The sequence below is a fragment of the Fukomys damarensis genome, unplaced genomic scaffold (assembly GCF_012274545.1).
Source record: "Fukomys damarensis isolate Sample0158 unplaced genomic scaffold, DMR_v1.0_HiC HiC_scaffold_2, whole genome shotgun sequence".
Taxonomy (NCBI): domain Eukaryota; kingdom Metazoa; phylum Chordata; class Mammalia; order Rodentia; family Bathyergidae; genus Fukomys; species Fukomys damarensis.
Genome location: NW_022900914.1, coordinates 52,965,885 through 52,985,668, shown reverse-complemented (window position 1 = coordinate 52,985,668; position 19,784 = coordinate 52,965,885).

Genomic DNA, 19,784 nt, shown 5'->3' with positions numbered 1-19,784 from the left:
TTTTTTTTTTCTTGGTTTACTCCTTCTGGAAAAGTTATTTTCCATGCATCTGTTCTCTTAAGTTTTCTAATACTAATTTAAAATTTTCTTTTATTTTTGAAAAATACCTCTAGGTCTATGTCAATATTGTGCAGGGACTCTTCTATGAATATATTTATATGGGAACTTTGTTATCACAAAATTGTGACTATTAAAGTAAGGTTTATGATTTTTATACCTGAAGAAAGTCCAAGTATGCACTTAAATTTAGGATTCTAAATGCCTTCTTCCTTATCCTGATTGTAACTATTATGCGTATGCTAAGTACCATGATGCGATTTTTACACAATGGACATATGTACTATGCCACATGGATATATATGATTGGTATGTGGTAATTTGAAACAAAAGAAAACAAACTTAAAACTTCTAATATTATTTTTACTCATTGAATTTATTGATGCTTTTAAATTATACAGTGCAGTTACATTCACCATTGGCATCGTGTACCTTTACATGACAGGTCTTGGTTCTCATTTTTCCCCTAACCCCTGCTCCCCCCCCATTCCCTATTTACAAAGACTTGATTTCCATTTTTTCTTTTTCTCATACTTTTTTCTTTTCCCTTATGTCCTTTCCCCTATACTCCCCACTTTCCTACACCTTTATCCCTTTTCTTCCTATTTCACTTTGTCAATAATACAATTTGGATCTTAATTACACTTTTAGCACAAAAAATCAACTGGGATCTAGTCTTATTAAAAAGCTTCTAAACTGCAAAAGAGACCACCGAATAGAGCTAAGAGAACCTACAATGTGGGGGAAAAAATGTATCAGCTGCTCCTCAGACAAAGGACTATTACCTAGAATATATAAAGAACTCAAAAAAAAAGGCCCCCAAATATAAAGGCCCAATCCAAAAATGGTTATAAGAAATAAACAGACATTTCTCAGACAACGAAGTAAAAGCAGCAAGTAAATATATGAAAAAATGTTCAACATCACTGATCATTCAAGACATTCAGATAAAAACAACACTGAGATTCTACCTTACCCCAGAAAGAATGGCTGCTATTAAGAAATCTAATGTTATTTTGTTGTCATGATCTACTAGTTCATTAAAAATTTTTTTTAATCATGTCTGGTACTTGTAGATAAAAACTTGTTTATTGGGGAATGGTGTGGGCTTTGAGTGGAATATAGATACTAAATCCAAATATTTGATCTATAGAAACCTTTGCTCTAAATAATGGCTAATATTCTTCCTCTCTCCTTCCCTCCCTCTCCCCTTCCTTCCTTTCTCCCTCCTTTCTTTTTACTTCCTCCCTCCTTCCCTCCTTTATTTTTTCCTTCTTTCTTTGATTTATTCTTCTTGATTGGAAATTGAGGCTTAGAAATTTATTGGTAAATGATTAAAGTGACATGAGCATAAAGATAATTCATCTATATAATTATTCTAGCACAGTCAATATGTTTTATATATTTATAATCAATAATATTGATCTTGACAATTTCAACCCTTAGTGGGCATTTGTAAAAACTAATATATAAGGTTAACCACAAGTTGTTAGGATTAATGTAACCTCTAAAATGATATTTTCACTAAAAAATTTGATTTCTTCTTTTACTATGAAAAATGATACCTGCGGTAAAGAATATTGGACTCTAATTACATTTTATGAAATTAGTTGTTTCAAAATATTAACAACTCAGTAAATGACTGATAAAAGAATCATATAAATTTTATGCATAAGAAAATCATGTTTAAGAAAAACAATAAGACAAGTAAATCAAATCTAGTTATGTTAAAATACTCTAAGCCTTTCTTATAACTAGAACATTAAATAAAAATATTCCAGTTTGGGCTGCGGATGTAGCCGAGGTTCTGCTGCCTGACTTGCAAGGGCAAGGGCCTGAGTTCGATCCCGGGTACCCCCCAAAAATATTCCATTTCCTAAATAGTTCCAATTGTCCTACTGAGGGAAAATGTTATATCATATATAATTTTCCATTTTATTAACTTCATTATATTATAGTAAATGAATTGCATAGGACTAAACTATAAAATGCAAATGAACAACTGATAATAATTTTCAAAATTGAGTTATAAATAATTCAAACCCACTTTCACTTATTTTGATGTGTCTTCATATTATTTCGGTCTAAGAATAAATCATAATGTATATAATAAAATATAATAAATTATATGTGCATTCGTTCTCATCGACTACATCTTTAAGGCTCTGAAAATGATACTCTAAACTGAAGTCCTCAGATGCAGCCTCATAATTAGCTTCTTATTTACCTGTATTCTTTTGTGGGGAGTAGCAGGAATCAAACTCAGGTCCTTGCACTTGTGAGGCAGGTGGTGGAACCACTGAGCTAAATCCCTTGCCCTACCTTTATTCTTTCTATTTCTTTCTCCTCATTCTTCCACAGGCAGGTTATAGTACAGGAATTTATTTTCCACCAGATCAGGGTATAAAAATATTACTGTAATGTTTCCCTTCTTTTCTGTTTAAAAGTTGGCCATAAAGAATTAAAACTTCCTTCTAGGAGCATCCTGCCCTGTACCCACAAGGAATATGTAGTTTCAAAGAATTGGAACAGACAAACTACTGGAGTCCCCTGTGACTGTTAGATCATACGTTTTTCTGGTTGGTCTTAATTTCTACATAGCTGTCAATACTTCACTGATCTTAATGGGATCAATAGGCCTTCAATCTGAAATCTCCAACATCACATTGGTTATCCTTTTCTCTTATTAATCAGTATTTTGCTGCAAATATGTCAGCTATGACCCTGTATGATGGGGAGGAAAGAAGTCACCCCTTATCTTCAGATTTCTAACAACCCCTTACCTACTGCCTCCCTTCAATTGCTTGTTTGTTTGCTTTTTTTTTTTTTTTTTTTCTTTAGGGGAACTCTAGTTTTTTTTTTTTTTTTTTTTTTTTTTTTTGCTACTAAGGATGGAACTCAAGACCTTGCATTTACTAGGTAGGCGCAGTGCCACTGAGCTAATCCTCAGCCCTCTCCCTTTATTTCATTTTCCCTTATGTTTTGTTAGTTAATTTGGCTCTAAAAGTTATTTATTGGTAAATTATTTGAACTTATAACTAGATGAAAGGTATATACATACTTCACTGATCCAATTGGATTTATACATTTTTTAAAAAAATTTGTAAGTGGTGTTTTTTTTTATTGAGTTTATTGGTACATTCTAGGTGTACAGTACAGTTACATTCATTATTGGGATCGTATACCTCTACATGACAGGTCTTGGTTCTCATTTTTCCCCTTGTCCCTGCCCTCCCTTCAACCCCTCTTCCCCTCCCCATTTAAAAACACTTCATTTCCATTTTTTAATTTTATCATATTTTTTTCTTTCCCTTATTCTCTTTCCCCTACCCTTCCCATTTTTCTACACCTTTAAGTCAAGTGTTTAATTATAGGAAACTATGAAAATATTTGTGATGCATAAGGAAACTTATCCTTTACTGGACATCTCTGCAATATTGGTTTTAAGACCCAACCCACCAGCAGATACCAAGATTTGAAGGCATTTAAATCCATTGTACAGAAATGGTATGGTATTGTATCACTAGAGCGTGGGGGTGTGGAGATGGTTAATGGGATGGAATAGTTTTATTTAAATAAGAACAGTTTTTATGACCAGTGTGACTGATCAAGTTGAAAAATAGAAAATTAAGAGATGGCATAACCCTTGTTTTAAATAATAGTGAAATTATTATCTTTAGGTTAAAAAATCTTTTATTTTAAAAGAAAATAAATATGAAAAAGAAGAGAAGATAGATTTGAAAGAATAAAATTACCCTTGTTAAAATAAAATGGCAAATTGAGCAGGAAATACACTTGATTGCATGGCTTTAGAGTTTTGATCATGGATTTAAAGCTTCACTACTTCATCATGCCGGTGAATTCTGTTTCAGTTTGCCTCACTCTGCTGCTTTGAACATGCTCTTGAAGAAGTGAATTAGTTGAATTTGTTCACAGTTACATTGAAAGGAAGTTATAGATAATACTAATATTTAGAGCCCTATGAAGATGCCATACATTAGTAAAATATTAGACACAGGCATATGGACAGAAGAAAACCAAAAGAAATATTCCAGGACAGGAAAAAAAAAAAAAGACAATTATCGCCACCAGGAACACTCTGAGATAATGTCTCAATCCTGCTTTCCAAACACACTTGCTATCCAGTGTAGGTAGAAGTATAGAATAGTAAGAATGAATAGAATCTGCCCAAGATTTCTTCCTATCAAAATTATATCTAAATGGTTGTACTTGCATCACACCCTCTCCTGACCAACTTTTACTCAGCAAAATTAAAACAAATTTGTCAAGAGATTATTTCAGATGCTCTGAACAAGACAGAGTGAAACTTTGTAAGTGATACTCAAAGGTCTGTTGTTAAAACACACAAACATCTCACAGCATTCTTAACTAAAATTAGGAAATCAATCATTTTTAGGAGATTTGTCATTTAAAATGTTATATAATTCCCCCAAATTCCCATGTTCCATGAAGTTTTATATGAACTCTGCAATTCTTCAAATTTTCAAGATAAAGGGAAGACTCTCATTGTTCTTCAGTTAAATTACATAATGTTGTTAAAACACACAAACATCTCACAGCATTCTTAACTAAAATTAGGAAATCAATCATTTTTAGGAGATTTGTCATTTAAAATGTTATATAATTCCCCCAAATTCCCATGTTCCATGAAGTTTTATATGAACTCTGCAATTCTTCAAATTTTCAAGATAAAGGGAAGACTCTCATTGTTCTTCAGTTAAATTACATAATGATTCAATACTTCTTGATCCACAAGGGTTTCTCTCTCTCTCTCTCTCTCTCTCTCTCTCCCTCTCTCTCTCGCTCTCTCTTTCTCTCTCCTTTCCACCTTCCTCCTTCTCCCCCTCCCCTTCTTTCTTACTTTCTCTGTTTTACTTTTAGTTTCTACCAGAATATAAAAGAACTGCATTTTTCCACTGATATTTTATTATATGAATAAAGGCTCTTAGGATTTACTTCTGCAAGGATTAAAGGTAGATCCAAATTTTTTTTAAATTGTTAGATAAGGAAAATATTTAATGTAAAGCTAAATATAAGCTGTGAGGAGGTTAAAAAGATAATAAAAAAGAAATACAGGGCACCAAAAATCTAAAGGGTAAAGATGTAAAACAGAAGATTAGTAAATAAAAAGAATTTAATAAAAGTAATGGATAAGGGAATCAATTGAGATAGATAAAATTTAAAAGAAACAAAGTTATGCATATCTAGAGATAAAATTAATATGACATATAAGTGAAACTATTGAAGTACTTTACATCATTTACAGCAATAATTAAAATGCTACTTTTACCACACATTTTGCACAATTTATTTTTAACTGCAGCTCTAATTTTTTTGTGTTACCCATTTTCAATGTTATGTGGCTGCACTGTCTTAGTCACGTTCCCTGTTGCTTGGACATAATAGCAGACACCCACATTTTAAAAGTGCGTAGCATTATTTGGTGTCATGGTTTTTAGAGGTTTACTTCTGTTCATAGTTGGCTCTCTCCATGACAGAAAGAGTGTGGTAGAAAGCAGTGGGAGAAGGAAAGGGCAGCTGCTCATGCCATGGGAGCCAGTACAAAGAGAGAAAAAAGAGGATCCAGGGAATGGAGATACACCATTCCTGGTTAGACCCACTGACCTGTCTCTTCTAGACAGGGCTTACCTCCTAGGAGTGCATTCAGAGAGGAACTCTTGAACAGATTGATCCACTGAAGAGCATGGGGTCCTCGTAGTCCAATCACCTTTCCAATTCCACACCTCTGAACACGAGTCTTTCCTGAGACATTGTGGATCTAAATTATAACACACACACACACACACACACACACACACACACACACACACACAAACGGCCTGAATCTTAGTAATGTGAGGATTGTCTCTAAAATCTCCTTCCTGACCACTAGTTTCTTTCTTTGTCTGCTGTCTTCATTTCATGTATGGGAGTCCCCACTGCAGTTTAAAACCCACTAATCTGTCATTTTAACAGATTATTCTCCATGTTAATTTCTTTATTTTTCTTTTTATCATCATTCCCCTTCATAAAATCTTCTTTATTTTTCCTCAAACTCATCATTGGCCTTCCCTTCTCTTACAAACCATGATGTCTTCTAACTGCTATCCAGCTAAATTTTACTCTTTCACGTATTCATTAAGTTATAGTTCCTTCCTTAACTAATACTTCTCACTATAGAATAACCTATTTTTTCTACTTTTTCTTTGTAATCTCTTCATTAGTAGCTGTGGTACTAATATTTATAATCTTAAAAAAATACTTTTTGGATTTAGATGCTTTATCAGTTGTCCTTTTTATGTTGTCTTTCATGGTAAAATAACTTCCATTATTAAATGATTTGTCTTTGTGCACTGTATTTTAAAGTCACTGTTATAGTTTTAATCTCCATTTTGTCTTTTTGAGTGTCCTTTTTTGAGATCACTAATAAACTTTTAGCTGCAAAACCTCATTTGTAGTTTTCATTCTAGTTGCCTTTGAACAACATTTGAAAAAAGTAGTCATTTTTTTTGTAGTTTCTCTGTTTTGAAACATGTGAAACAAATGAAAAAATAAAAAAGATAACAAATGATTCATAATAATACAATACAATAAATGGAGTCCTTAATTTTCTAGAATATTTTAAATTTAGTTAAAGTATGTGTTTATAAATATCTATGTACATGCAAAAAGCTCTCTGTTAGCCTACTTTGTATATTTTTTAAAGAACTTTTGGTCTATTGGAAATTTCTGCTAAATGAAGACTGTATGATAAATGTTTTCATATTTTGATGTGTTCTGGTTTACACAGGAGTCATTGCACAGTGGAAATATCATGGCTGCTATTATGGTTTATTGTGTGCCACTTAGGAATGAAAGGGAATGCAAGTAGAACAAGCAAGAAAGGCAAAAGAGGGAGGCCTAATACTACCAGCATGCAAGAGAGAGGCACTGTGAAGAAATCAGTTGGGAATACTTAAAAATACTGAATGCTGACTATTATGCAAAAATGAGTAAATTCAGAAGAGATACAGGGAACCCATTTTTTAATTACATCACAACTGAATTTTCAATTAAACTTAAATTTATATATTTCAATAAAGTGTATTAATCTTACAGAAATTATTATTTTTACCTTCAGCCATTATCTAAACTGACCAGATATTATGTATATTTATGAATGTATATAGGTATCACTATGTAATAATTATTGAGTGCATTTAAAAATAAGTTCTGCTTTTAACATCAAATTACCCCTAAATTGAAGGGAAGGGCAGATTCCCAAGCTTGTTTCTTATTATTTCCATAATGATAGGACTGTAATGGCAGTCTAATGATAGTAGTCCCAGTGACTCCATTCTGAGAAAGAAGTGAGAATAGCACATTTATTTTAGCAAATAAGCACACAGATAATTATAGGTCTTGGCTTCAGTCCGCCTTTTTTTTTTTCTTTCATCTTTGGAAGCTAGATTTATATAGTTCATTAAAATAGCAGGTTTTTTATGAGTTATGATGTTTCTTAAGAACATAATGTAAGAATATAAAGTTATCTGTCATCTAATCAGAAAAAACATCTCTTTCATTGTAAGACCCCGTCCTTTATGGTGCTCAAAAAAAATGCACTACTAAAATATGAAGAACTATTAGTATTGATGTTATCTAAAATTCAACCGACTGTGCTAAGCACAAAATAGGGTTTGTTTTGCAAATGTATCTCAATTGATTCTTGTAGATACTTGTTCATTGGAATTATAATCAATTTAAAATTTTTAAGTTATCACAGAATACTCATGTCATATAAATATGCCTGAAGAAGTACAAGCTGCTTCTACTAAGAACCTTTGATGATGAAACACAGTGGAAGTAAGAGGCTTCCTTGTAAGCTCAAAGTAATAGGGTAGGGAACAAAGAAGCAGCCATCTATGACTGGAATCCACAGGTTTTTGTAAGAATGTCATAAGAAGCAAATGCTTTCCTGAAATAAGAGGATTTCTAAACAAATAATAGAGACTACACCTTAATGTGAGCTTGTCCATAATAGTCCACATAAGCAACTGTTTGAAACATCCATTCCACCTACAATAGGAAAGTGTTTAAGGAAGTCTTTCAACAGGATACACCAGATAACTATGATGGTTTCTGATCAATCTGAGACACTTAGTAAAACTGAGCAATATTCTTTAATGCCACTTCAAGAGAAATATGGGTCTCATAATCATCAGGTTATGGAAATTCATCCTTGAGGGGTCCAAATAATATTTACTCAATTCAATAATTAATGTAGAATAGAAAAACAGGAAAAAGCCTAGCCAGTGTTGCTTCATTTTTATCAGAATACCCAAATGAACCTGTGCTTTATGAATCTGGAATAAAGAATTATTTCTTTGACATGAGTTTTCTAAACCTGGTATAAAATTAGTCCTAGCAATTACCATAACTTTTAAAGATTCAGCAGCAGCATGAAATGAACATGGAAACATATAATTCATCCATATTGCATATCAGCATTGTTCTGTGTGAACATCTATGTTTGTAGTCTAAGAAATTCTGAATTTATTAAATCAGAGGCTCATTCCATGTGTATTATTTTAGGAGATTTTCTTAAAGATATATTACAGGGAACAACGTTAGCAATAGACACCACTAGTGATAACATAAGCTAGAAATATAAACGATTAGACACAAGGGAGCGCATTAATGAAAAGTACCATACAGTCCTCTACAATTCCACCATTTAATGTCACCTTAACCAGGCACATTTCATATTATTCAAATACAAGTAATAGCATCTTCAAAATTGGCACAACTCATATGTAGGAGTAGCAGAGGTAAACAACCATAGCTAAAGAAGTATGCTTAGGCTTTAAGAGCTTCAAGCAAAATTTGGTCATTTTAATTGTCTCTGGTGCAGAAAGGGCAATTTCTTCATCATTGTTGACCACAAGATGTGGAATACATAAGTGTACCATTAACATTCAGAAGTCTCTCATTATAACCATGGATTCTGGAGCCAGAATATTACTTGCCTGTTCTCCATAACAGTTCGCATCAATAATACATCAACAGAGCATTAAATAAAACCTGCATGTCAATTTCATGGAGGAGAAAGAATTGAAAATCCAACTAAAATTAATTTTATGCACAAACTTGCATTTATTGATGTATACATAACAATCACAAGGATATATATATATAATGGATAAAGCATCAGCAATTAGAATATTAAGATATTTCAGAAACTAATTTTATGCACAAACTTGCATTTATTGATGTATACATAACAATCACAAGGATATATATATATATATAATGGATAAAGCATCAGCAATTAGAATATTAAGATATTTCAGAAACATAAATGAATTCAAGAAAAAATATAGGGGGAATTGTCTGCAAAAATCATTTTTTCAACATTAGTCCTCAGACTGTATGTAGTATATAAACTTTGTTCTTGTTACCTAAGGGAAGCTATTCACTTTATATCTAAAGTTTGAAAATGCAATGTCATATTCTATTCAGCTCCTTCTATGACTCATATATTCATTACTCCATATTTTGCGAAGATTGACAGAAAAGTATTCATAAGAGAGATTATATTTTTCTTAAGTAGGGTGTCATGAAGCACAAATTTGTTGAATAATGTATAATCCCTTCCTGAAATTTACAACAGCAACATAAGACACCTGCCATGTATTACCTTATGCCCTGCCACCTCCTTTACATTCGACTACACACTCTTCTTGTAATCACAATTACCATTCTTTAAATGGGATGTGTTCATATTGAAGTATTATAGGCTGAATACAATAGCTTCATCTTTCGACCCTTGGGAATGCCCATGACTTTTTTGCCAGAATCTGCAAATACATTATCTTTGGTGGAAAAATGTTAAGAATTTTGAGATATTGAGATTTATTCTGCATTCTTAAATGAGATCAACATATTTTATATACACCCTTAAAATTGTCACAGGGAGATTTTGCAATATAAAAAAAAAAAGTGTTATGAAACAAAGGTTGAAGTGATACGCTTTGAAGTTGAGGGAAAAGACCTGACTCTAGAAATGCAGATGCCTTGAGGTTGTAAGAGTTAAGGAAACACATTCTTTCCCAAGCTACCAGAAGGAATGAAAACTCGTCAATGCTATAATCTTACATGTGTGAACCTTGGAATTATCAGAGTAAGTTTGAATTGTTTTAAGCAGCTAAATGCATGGAACTTTAGTACAGTGGCAATAAGAATCTAATGCAGCTTTTAAAAAAACTAGAAATGGAGTGCTTTTAAAAGGAATCTCTAAAAATGTGAAAGTGGTTTTGAGATTTCTGCACTGGATGAAGTCTAGAAGAATTTTGAGTTACAGGATAGAAAAATCATAGATTGCTTTGAAAAGACTATTAGCAGAAATGTGGATGTTAAAAATCTTGGCTGAAAAGAGTTCAGAAGGAAGTAGATGTCTCATAAAGAACAACAAAAATACTCAACTATTATGTACAGATTATTTGTAGAAATATAGATTCTTTTTCTTCTAATTGAGTTTATTGGAACTTTTAGGTATACAGTACAGTTACATTCATCATTGGGATCTTGTACCTCTATGTGACAGGTCTGGATTCTCATGTATTCCCCCTAACTCTGCCCTCCCTTCACCCTCTCCACCCTTCCCTATTTACAAAAACTATTCTTCCAGTTTTTCATTTTCTCATATTTTTTTCCCTTATTTCCTTTCTGCTAGCCTTCCAATTGCCCCTATACTTTTAACTCTTTTTTTTCTTATTTCACATTTTCATTTATACTGTTTGGATTCTATTTATATTTTTACTTTTCCACACCAGAAAAACAATTCATTATTTACACATATGTGTCTTATTTATTTCACTTAAGAGTAAATATGCAACCATTTTCCAATGAATGACTAGTTTCTCATTCTTTATGGCTGAGGAGTACTACACTTTATAAAAAAAAAAACATGTCTTATTTTTTTAACTGGGCAATTGGGCTCTTTCCAAGTTTTAGCTATTACAAACTGTGCTGCCATAAACATTGGTGCACATATATCACTGTGGTATGATACTTTTAATTATTTTAGAATGATACCCAGCAGAGGGATAGGTGGGTCAAGTGGAGCCTCTAGTCCTAGTTCTCTGAGGTATCTCTATATTGATTTCCAGAGTGGTTACACCAGTCTGCACTCCTACTAACAATGCAGAAGTGGTCCTTTCTCCCCACAGCCCAGCCAGCATTTGCTATTGGTTGATTTTTTGATAGCTGCCATTCTTTCCAAGGTAAGGTAGAATCTTTGTGTTGTTTTCATCTGAATCTTTCAAATGATCAGTGATGTTGACCATTTTTTTCATATATATACTTGCTGCTTTTACTTCTTTGAGAAATATCTGCTCATTTCAAATGTGCATTTTTGAATTGGATCGTCACATTTTGGGGGCTTGATTTATTTGAGTTCTTTATATATTCTAGATAATAGTCATTTGTCAGAGGAGCAGCTCTTAAAATTTTTTTTCCCTATTGTAGCTTGTCTCTTAGCTCAGTAGTTTCTTTTGTAGTGAAGAAACTTTTAATAAGATGAGTTCCTAATTTTTGATTATTGGTACTAGTTCACTTGCTACTGAGGATTTGTTCATAAAATATTTTCCTATGCCAATGTGTTCAAGAATTCTGCCTAGCTTACCTTCCAACAAAGTTAGTGTTTCTTTCTTAATATTTGGATCTTTAACACACTTGGATTTTAATTTAGTGCATGGTGAAAGATAAGGATCTAGTTTCAATCTTTGGCAGGTTGAAGTCCAGTTTTTCTAACATCATTTATTAAAGAGGCTGTCTTTCCTCCACTAAGGATGGTTGGCTCCTTTGTGAAAGATGACGTAGCTGAGTGCATCTGGAGTTGTTTTCTATCTTCCAATCTATTTCACTGATCATCAGATCTTTTTCTTGGGCAGTACCATGCTGTTATTATCACAGTGGCTTTGTAGTGTAGTTTCAAATTGGGAGCTGTTATGCCATGTCTCTGTTGCCTAGGATGGCTTTTGCTATTTTAGGTCTCTTTTAGTTCCAAATGAATTTTTGGATTATTTTTTCTAGTTCTATGAAATATAGTGTTGGAATTTCAATTTGCATTGCGTTGAATCTGTATAGCATTTTTGGAAATATGGCCATTTTCACTATTTTTATTCTTCCTACCCAGGAGCAAGGAATCTTTCCATTTTCTTATATCTTGTTTGATCTCATTTTTCATAGTGCTATCATTTTCAGTGTAGAGGTATTTTACTTCTTTCATTAAATTGATTCATAGATACTTCACTTTTTTGGGATGCTGTTGTCAAGGAATTATTTCCCTATTTTTTCTCTCAGTGAGTCTGTTATTTATGTACCAGAAGGATATTAATTTTTGGGTGTTGACCTTGTATCCAGCTACTATGCTGAATGTGTCAATTAAGTCTAGAAGTCTTTTGGCAAGGCATTTTGTGTCTTCTATATAGAGTATCATATCATCAGTAAATAATGACAGTTTATCTTCTTCCTTTCCTATCTTTATTGCTTTAATTTCTTTCTCTTGTCAAATTGCTGTGGCTAGCTGGGGATTTAGCTCAGTATTTCGGTGATCTGCCTTGAAAGTGCAAGGACCCCAAGTTCAATCCCTGGTACAAAAAAAAATTTCTGTGGCTAATGTTTCCAGAATTATATTGAACAGGAGTGGTGATAGTGGGCATGCTTGACTTGTTCCTGATTTTAAGGTGAAGGTTTTCAGTTTTTGGCCATTTAATATAATGTTGGCTGTTGGCTTTGCATAGATAGCCTTTATCAAGTTGAGATAAAGACCATCTATTCCAATTTTCTGCTGAGTGTTTGTCATGAATGGGTGTTGAATTTTGTCAAATGCTTTTTTTGCATCTATTGAAGTGATCATATGGGTTTTGTCCTTCACTCTGTTAATATAATGTATTACATTTATTGATTTATGTATGTTGGACCATCTTTGCATCCCTGGAATAAATTTGACTTTTTCAGGGTATATGATTTTCTTGATGACCCTCTGTATTGGCTAGTTTCTTATTAAGGATTTCTGCATCTATGTTCGTTAAGGAGATGGGCCTGTAGTTCTCCTTTTTGTTTGGGTCTTTTCCTGGTTTGGGAATCAAAGTAACACTTGCTTTCAGAAATGAATTTGGAAGTATTATTTCCCTTTCAATTTCATTGAAATGTTTAAAGAGTAGTGGCAGTAGTTCTTCTCTAAATGCCTTGTAAAATTCAGCAGTGAATCCATGAGGACATGAGCTTTTCTTCATTGGTAAACTTTTAATTACACCTTAAATTTCACTGATTGTAATTGGGGTGTTTAGAAATTTTTGACTTCTTTGTTCAAGTTTGCTAATTCATGAGTATCTAGAAATCTGTCCATTTCATCTGTGTTTTCCATTTTATTAGAGTACAGGTTCTCAAAGTAGGTATTGATGATCCTCTGTATTTCTACTGGATCTGTTGTGACTTCACCTTTTTCATTCCTCATTGCATAGATCTGAGCCTTTTCTTTACTTTTTTTGACAAGGTTGACTAAGGGTTTATCTATTCTTTCAAATAAACTAGTTCTTTGATTCATTTATTTTTTGTATCATTTTCTTAGTTTCCATTGCATTGATATCTCCTCTGACCTGTATAATTTCCTCCCATGTACGAGCTTTGGGTTTTTCTTGCTCTTCTTTTACTAGGAGTCTAATATTTGTCATTAGGTTGTTTACTTGAGCTCACTGTTTTCCTAGTGTGGGCATTCACTGCTATGTATATTACATGTAGAACTGCTTTCAGTGTGTCCAACATGTTATATGACATTATGTTATACATATGTTATATTGGCATTATCATTTATTTTTAAAAACAGTGTAATTTCTTTTCTAATTTCCTTTGTGACCCACTGATTTTTCAGAAGAGTGTTGTTCAATTCCCATGTGTTCTTACAGTTTCTTATGCTACTGATCTCCAGCTTCATTGCACTATGATCGGATAATATACAAGATAACTTTGATTCCTTTGCATTTACTTAAACCTGTTCCATGTGGTTTATTTTGGAGAATGACCTATATGCAGCTGGAAAGAATGTATATTCTGATTTTGTGGTGTGGAATACTCTATAGATTTCTATTAACACTACATGTTCAAAAGCTTGGTTCAGTACTACTATGTCATTGTTGATTTTTTGCCTAGATGGTCTGTCTATTTGTGATAGTGGGGTATTTAGTTCCCCAAAAGAATTGTTTTAGTGCTTATTTGGTTTTTCATTATCCTTATTATTTGCTTACATATTTGGGGTTATTAATAATTGTTGCATATATATTTATGATTGTCATCTCTTCGTCTTGAATTGTTCCCTTTACAAGGATGTGGTGGCCTTCTTAGTCTCATAATCAGTTTTGGTTTGAAATTTACTTTGTCTGCAAATAAGACAGCTACCCCTGCTTTCTTTTTGACTCCTGTCTCATGGAGAACTCCTTTCCATCCTTTCACTTTCAGTCCATGGGCTTCTTTTTGCCACTCTGTGTGTGTGTGTGTGTGTGTGTGTGTTTGGATACAACATATTGTTGGATTTTGCTTCTTAATCTATTCTGCCAGTCTATTTCCCTTGATTGATGAATTGAGACCATTGACATTGATGGTTATAATTGATATGTACTGACTTAATGTTATGTTATTATCCTGTTGTTGGCTCTTTTAAATTTTTCCCCTGTCCTTTAGTTTCTTGCCTTTCCTAATTGATTTTTCTCTGTTGGGCCTCATGGTATTGTGACATTCATTCTTTATCTAGGATATTGTTTAGATTTTTTTGAATGCTTATTTGGTATTCATGAGGTTTCTCAGGTGTTCATCATCATGGAAGTATCTTATGTCCCCATCCATTTTGAAAGAGTTTTGAAGGATATATAAGCCTAGGTTGGAGACTGTTTCCTTTTAAGGTTTGAAATATCTCAGTCTAGGCTCTCCTTTACCTAAGGATTTGTGCTGAAAAGTCTTCTCTGATTCTGATGGGCTTTCCTTTGCATGTGATTTGTTTGTTTTCTCTAACTGATTGTAGTTTTTTGTTCTTCTGTTGGGTTTCTGGGATCTTGATTATTATATGTCTAGGTGAAGATTTTGTTTGATCATGCCTAGTTGCAGTCCTATGTACTTCACTTATCTGTATGTCAAATTCTTCCCCTCTGTTTGGAAGTTTTCTGTCATTAATTCTGTGAACAGCTTTTTAAGTCATTTCTGTTTTCTTCTGCTATTTCATGGATTCCTATCAGTCTTATGTTATTCTTCTTTGCTTCATGTAGGAGTTGTTGGATCAATTTCATGATCCCTTACTGCTTTTAAGAGACCTCTCTTATCACCATCACTGATTGCAATCCTAACTTCTCTATCTGAAATTCTATCTTCACATTCATTCATTCTGCTCCAAATGCTTTCAGTAGTTTTTAATCTCCTGGATATCTGTTTGAATGTATTTCATGGATTCCATTTCTTTCCTATGTTGGACACTCATGGTTTTCATTTCTTTCTTATGCTGGTCCTTTGTGGCTTCTGTCATGGTTCTGTGCTGATCTATTTTTTATCAGTTTCTGTTCTAGAGTCTCTAATTGTGTCTTCCATTATGCTCATCATCTCTGTAGCTGTCTGGGAAATTATTTCTGATTTGAATTTTTCTAGAATCTGATTGTTCTGTTTTATTACTTCCTGTGATATGAGTTCAGGGTGTCCTGTTGGTTGTTTGTCCAACTTTTCCACCTTATTTGCCCTAGAGTTTGCTGTTGGTGAACTGAAAGTCTGTCTTTTTGTCTTGCTTAAGTGTTTTCTCATTTTTATTTTTGTTGTTGAGTTGTCCTTAATTTAATTCCTGGATTATTACTTTGATCTTCCGATACAGTTACTCTTTAGGTTTTGAGTCTCTAATGACTCATAGACAGTCTCATTTTCATTTGAGAAAGGGCAACTCATTAAATCAATCACAATCTTTTAGCCAATTGATATGATCAGCAACACAATAGCACCAAGTGCAGCTTAAAAATTGACCATTTGTTGTAGTCATTAAGCTACCACCTTTAAACCATGTGAATTCAATCACAATCAAGGAGCAGCCCAAAATATGTTTATAGTTAATAAACTCTTCAATATAGCAACTTTACCCTTTAGGATGGGGACTTAAATGGAGTTTGGATGAGAGAAATGGATAGATAGAAGAATTGGAGAAGGTTTTAAGTGAAACCAGAGGACTCAGGGTGACCACACAAACTTTAGGAAACTGATAAAGAGAAGAGCAAAAGATGGAGTGCAAGACAAAGACAAGAATAGAACAACTGAGCAGTAAATCTCAGGGTGACCACACAAACTTTAGGAAACTGATAAAGAGAAGAGCAAAAGATGGAGTGCAAGAACAAAGACAAGAATAGAACAACTGAGCAGTAAAAGGGACTCAATTTCCTTTGAAACTAGTGACCCTCGAGTGAAGGAAAAAGAGAGAAGAAAAGAAAAGAAAGAAAGAAAAAAAATAGAAGAAATCTAAACTAGGGCAGGGACTGGAACAGAAAGTCAGATGAAGAATAATATGGAAGAGCAAGAGCCTGAGTGGGAGAAAGAAGACAGAAAAAAGAAAGAAATTGCAGAATGGAATGAAGAAAGGAAAGAAGAAAAATAATTTGAAAAGCTGCTTTCAAAGTGTATCTCTGCTGTCACAATAGACAATATGCACAGCATTGTGCAGAGAACTAAGTCATCTAGTCTCAGCTAGCTGATGGCAGACCCCTTGAGATTCAGGCTGAATTCAGGCTGCAAAACCCAAATTGAGCTCCCTGACCTTCTTCAGGGTTGCACTCTGCAAGGTTCTACTACAGGTTCCCTCTGCCCTTACTCTGAAGATAGTCAAATTTCTGATGGAGGGTGGTGATCACTCCAACTTTCCAACTATGGATATCTGATCTACCTTTATTGCAGCTGTTCACTTATGTTCTACGTTCTTGAGCTCAGTAAAATGCCTAGTGGATCCAGGAATTGGCACAATCAGGAGGCCCAAGAGTACAGGGTTGGGTGGGGGATGTTGTAGAGGCATGTACTCATCTAACTGGCCCTCACTCATCTGTTGGATGCAGGCTGGGGTGAGGGTGGGCTCAGTGCGTAGCTAACCAGTCCTCACCAGTATGCTAAATCTAAAGCCAATGTTGAGAACCGAGAAATAAATAAGTATAGCATTATAAATAAGAGAAAATTAAGTCATTTTAATAGTACCTTTTCTATAGTTACATGTAAAGCAAATCTGTAAAATAGATAGTTATCCGAGGTTATTTTCAAATAAAATTCTAAGGATATTATCCTAATTTTTTCTTGATGTGTAGTCTTAAATCAGATATTGAAGGAGACCTGTTGAGCAAATGGGATTGGGATTTTATTATTTGAGAAAACTTTAGGAAATACAAATTACAAAAGATAATAAAATTTTTATATTTATTGTCAGGAAAGTATGTTCTGGAAAGAAAACCATGAGCATAGCTGGACAAATTTCTGTAGTTATTGCCTAGGACAGAGAAAAACTCACAATATTTAGTCACTCAGAAGGTTATTTGATGAAATTATGTTTGCAAAATACTAATCCCTTAAAATATCTCAACAAAAGTTAAAAGGAAAGATCAAGTATTTTAGGGAGACAGTTGAGTAGCTCCTTGTTTAATTGCAGGGTATACATGAGAACTTCACAGTAATCTCTGGGATATCAGCAGAAATATTGACAGCAGTATTTAAAAAGAAAACAGAAGGAAAGGACACTATCAACACCAAAATTATAACAGAAAGGAAATAGGTAGATAAAACTATTGAGTTCAACACATGGTGCCCTTCAGGAAAAAGAAGAAAAACTCAGAGGTCACAGTCTTGGGCTCTGAGGTCTTGGTATGTGGATATTTGGACACCAGAGGTGGGACTGAGAGCTGGAGATGTTATCTCTTAACTTGGAAACCAAATAGAAATTGATCAGTTGGATTTTATAATTGCTTAGAACTGGTGACTCTTTTCTTCCTTCTATTTTCTTGCATTTTGAATGCAGATGTCCACAACTCTTATTTCATGATAGCCTATTATTGTATTGGAGGACCATAAGCTTGTTTTACTTTTCAGAGTTTTGCAAACTGAGGAGGTATTAGTCTACTTTGAATTATACCAAAAGTTTTATCCATACCTGTTTTTACATGAGGTAGACATTAGGATTTGGAAATGTATAAAGATATATTTAGATGACTTTTTGGAACTTGAAGTGATATTTCAGTAAGTTTGGTTGACAGGAATATTGGAAATCGGGGGATATATTTAGAATTATTGACATATTTGTAATGGGTGTGAATTTTGGTGGACCAATGGGAAGACTACTGTAAAGTGAGTGGTAACTCTCATATTTTTCTGGCCTGAGACACACAACCAGTGATTATTATTTTACAAAGCTAAAAGGAACTTTACACATGTAATTAGGGTTCTTTTTAAATTGGGAAATTCTATTAGTTAGGACTCATGGTCCTAATATAATCATAAATGTCCTAATGATATAAAGCTATAGATAAATTTAAGGACAAAAGTAGATACGATGGTAGAACCAGATATTGCAGTGGTGTTCTTTGAATATTGAAAAAAGATCATAAGCCATGTAATCCAGATAATTTCTTGAAACTAGAAACATTAAGGAAAGGGATCTTCCCATGAAATTCCCAAAATAAATGAAATTCTATCAAGAGCATAATTTTAATTTTATGCTCTTCCTTACATATAAGTGGATAAATTCATGTTGTTTTAAGCCATGAAATCTGTGTTAACTAATAAGTTATTTTAACTTCTGGAGAACAGTTTATTGACTTGCTCTTTATTCCTTAAGAACAAAGTCCATATATATCATGACTATAGGAAATCTTTACCCAGTTGCAAAGCAAAATGCTTCTCAAGTCATTCCTTATAATGCACTGATCAACTCCTTTATAATTTTCATTGGTTCTCTGATATTTCCTACTAATGTTAAATATGGTATGAGTATGTTGCATTATTGGAATTAACAAACTTTTTCATGTGTTAAAATGTACCTTTCCTTTAATTTTTATCTCAGACTTCTCCACCTTGCATGTACCTCAGCTCTGCTCCTGATGAAAATGGCATGCTCCTCTTTTGTGAACACTATAATGGTTTCATACCTCAATCATGATATTTTTTTTCTGTCATTCACATCAAAGTTTACACATTTAGTTCACCTTCAAAAGGTAGAATTTCTTTGCAGTTACATGTACATTTCAATAATTTCTCTGAGAGATTGACATGTAAATATCTAGACATTTACAAGTTTATGAAATAATGAGATGAATGAGTTAGTGAATGAGAGAGGGAAGGAATGAAATGTTTAAGTAACACTTGGGTGGCTTTACTTATTTTCTCATTGTTGGGACCATGCTTGATAACCAGTTAAAGGAGCAAAGATTAGTTTTAGCTAGAAGTTTATAGAGATTTTAGTCCATGGCTGGCTGGCTTCCAGGCAAGGCAAAATAGCAGAGGATTATGGAAGAGAAACAATCCCTAATATGACAGACAAGAATTTCAAGCAGTAAGCCTCCCTTTCCCTTTATATTCCACCCATGTTACAAACTATTGGTTGGTCCCACTCACATCCAGGATTGGGCTATGAACAGTACAGTATCATGCACCATTAGTCCAGTATTCATGATCCA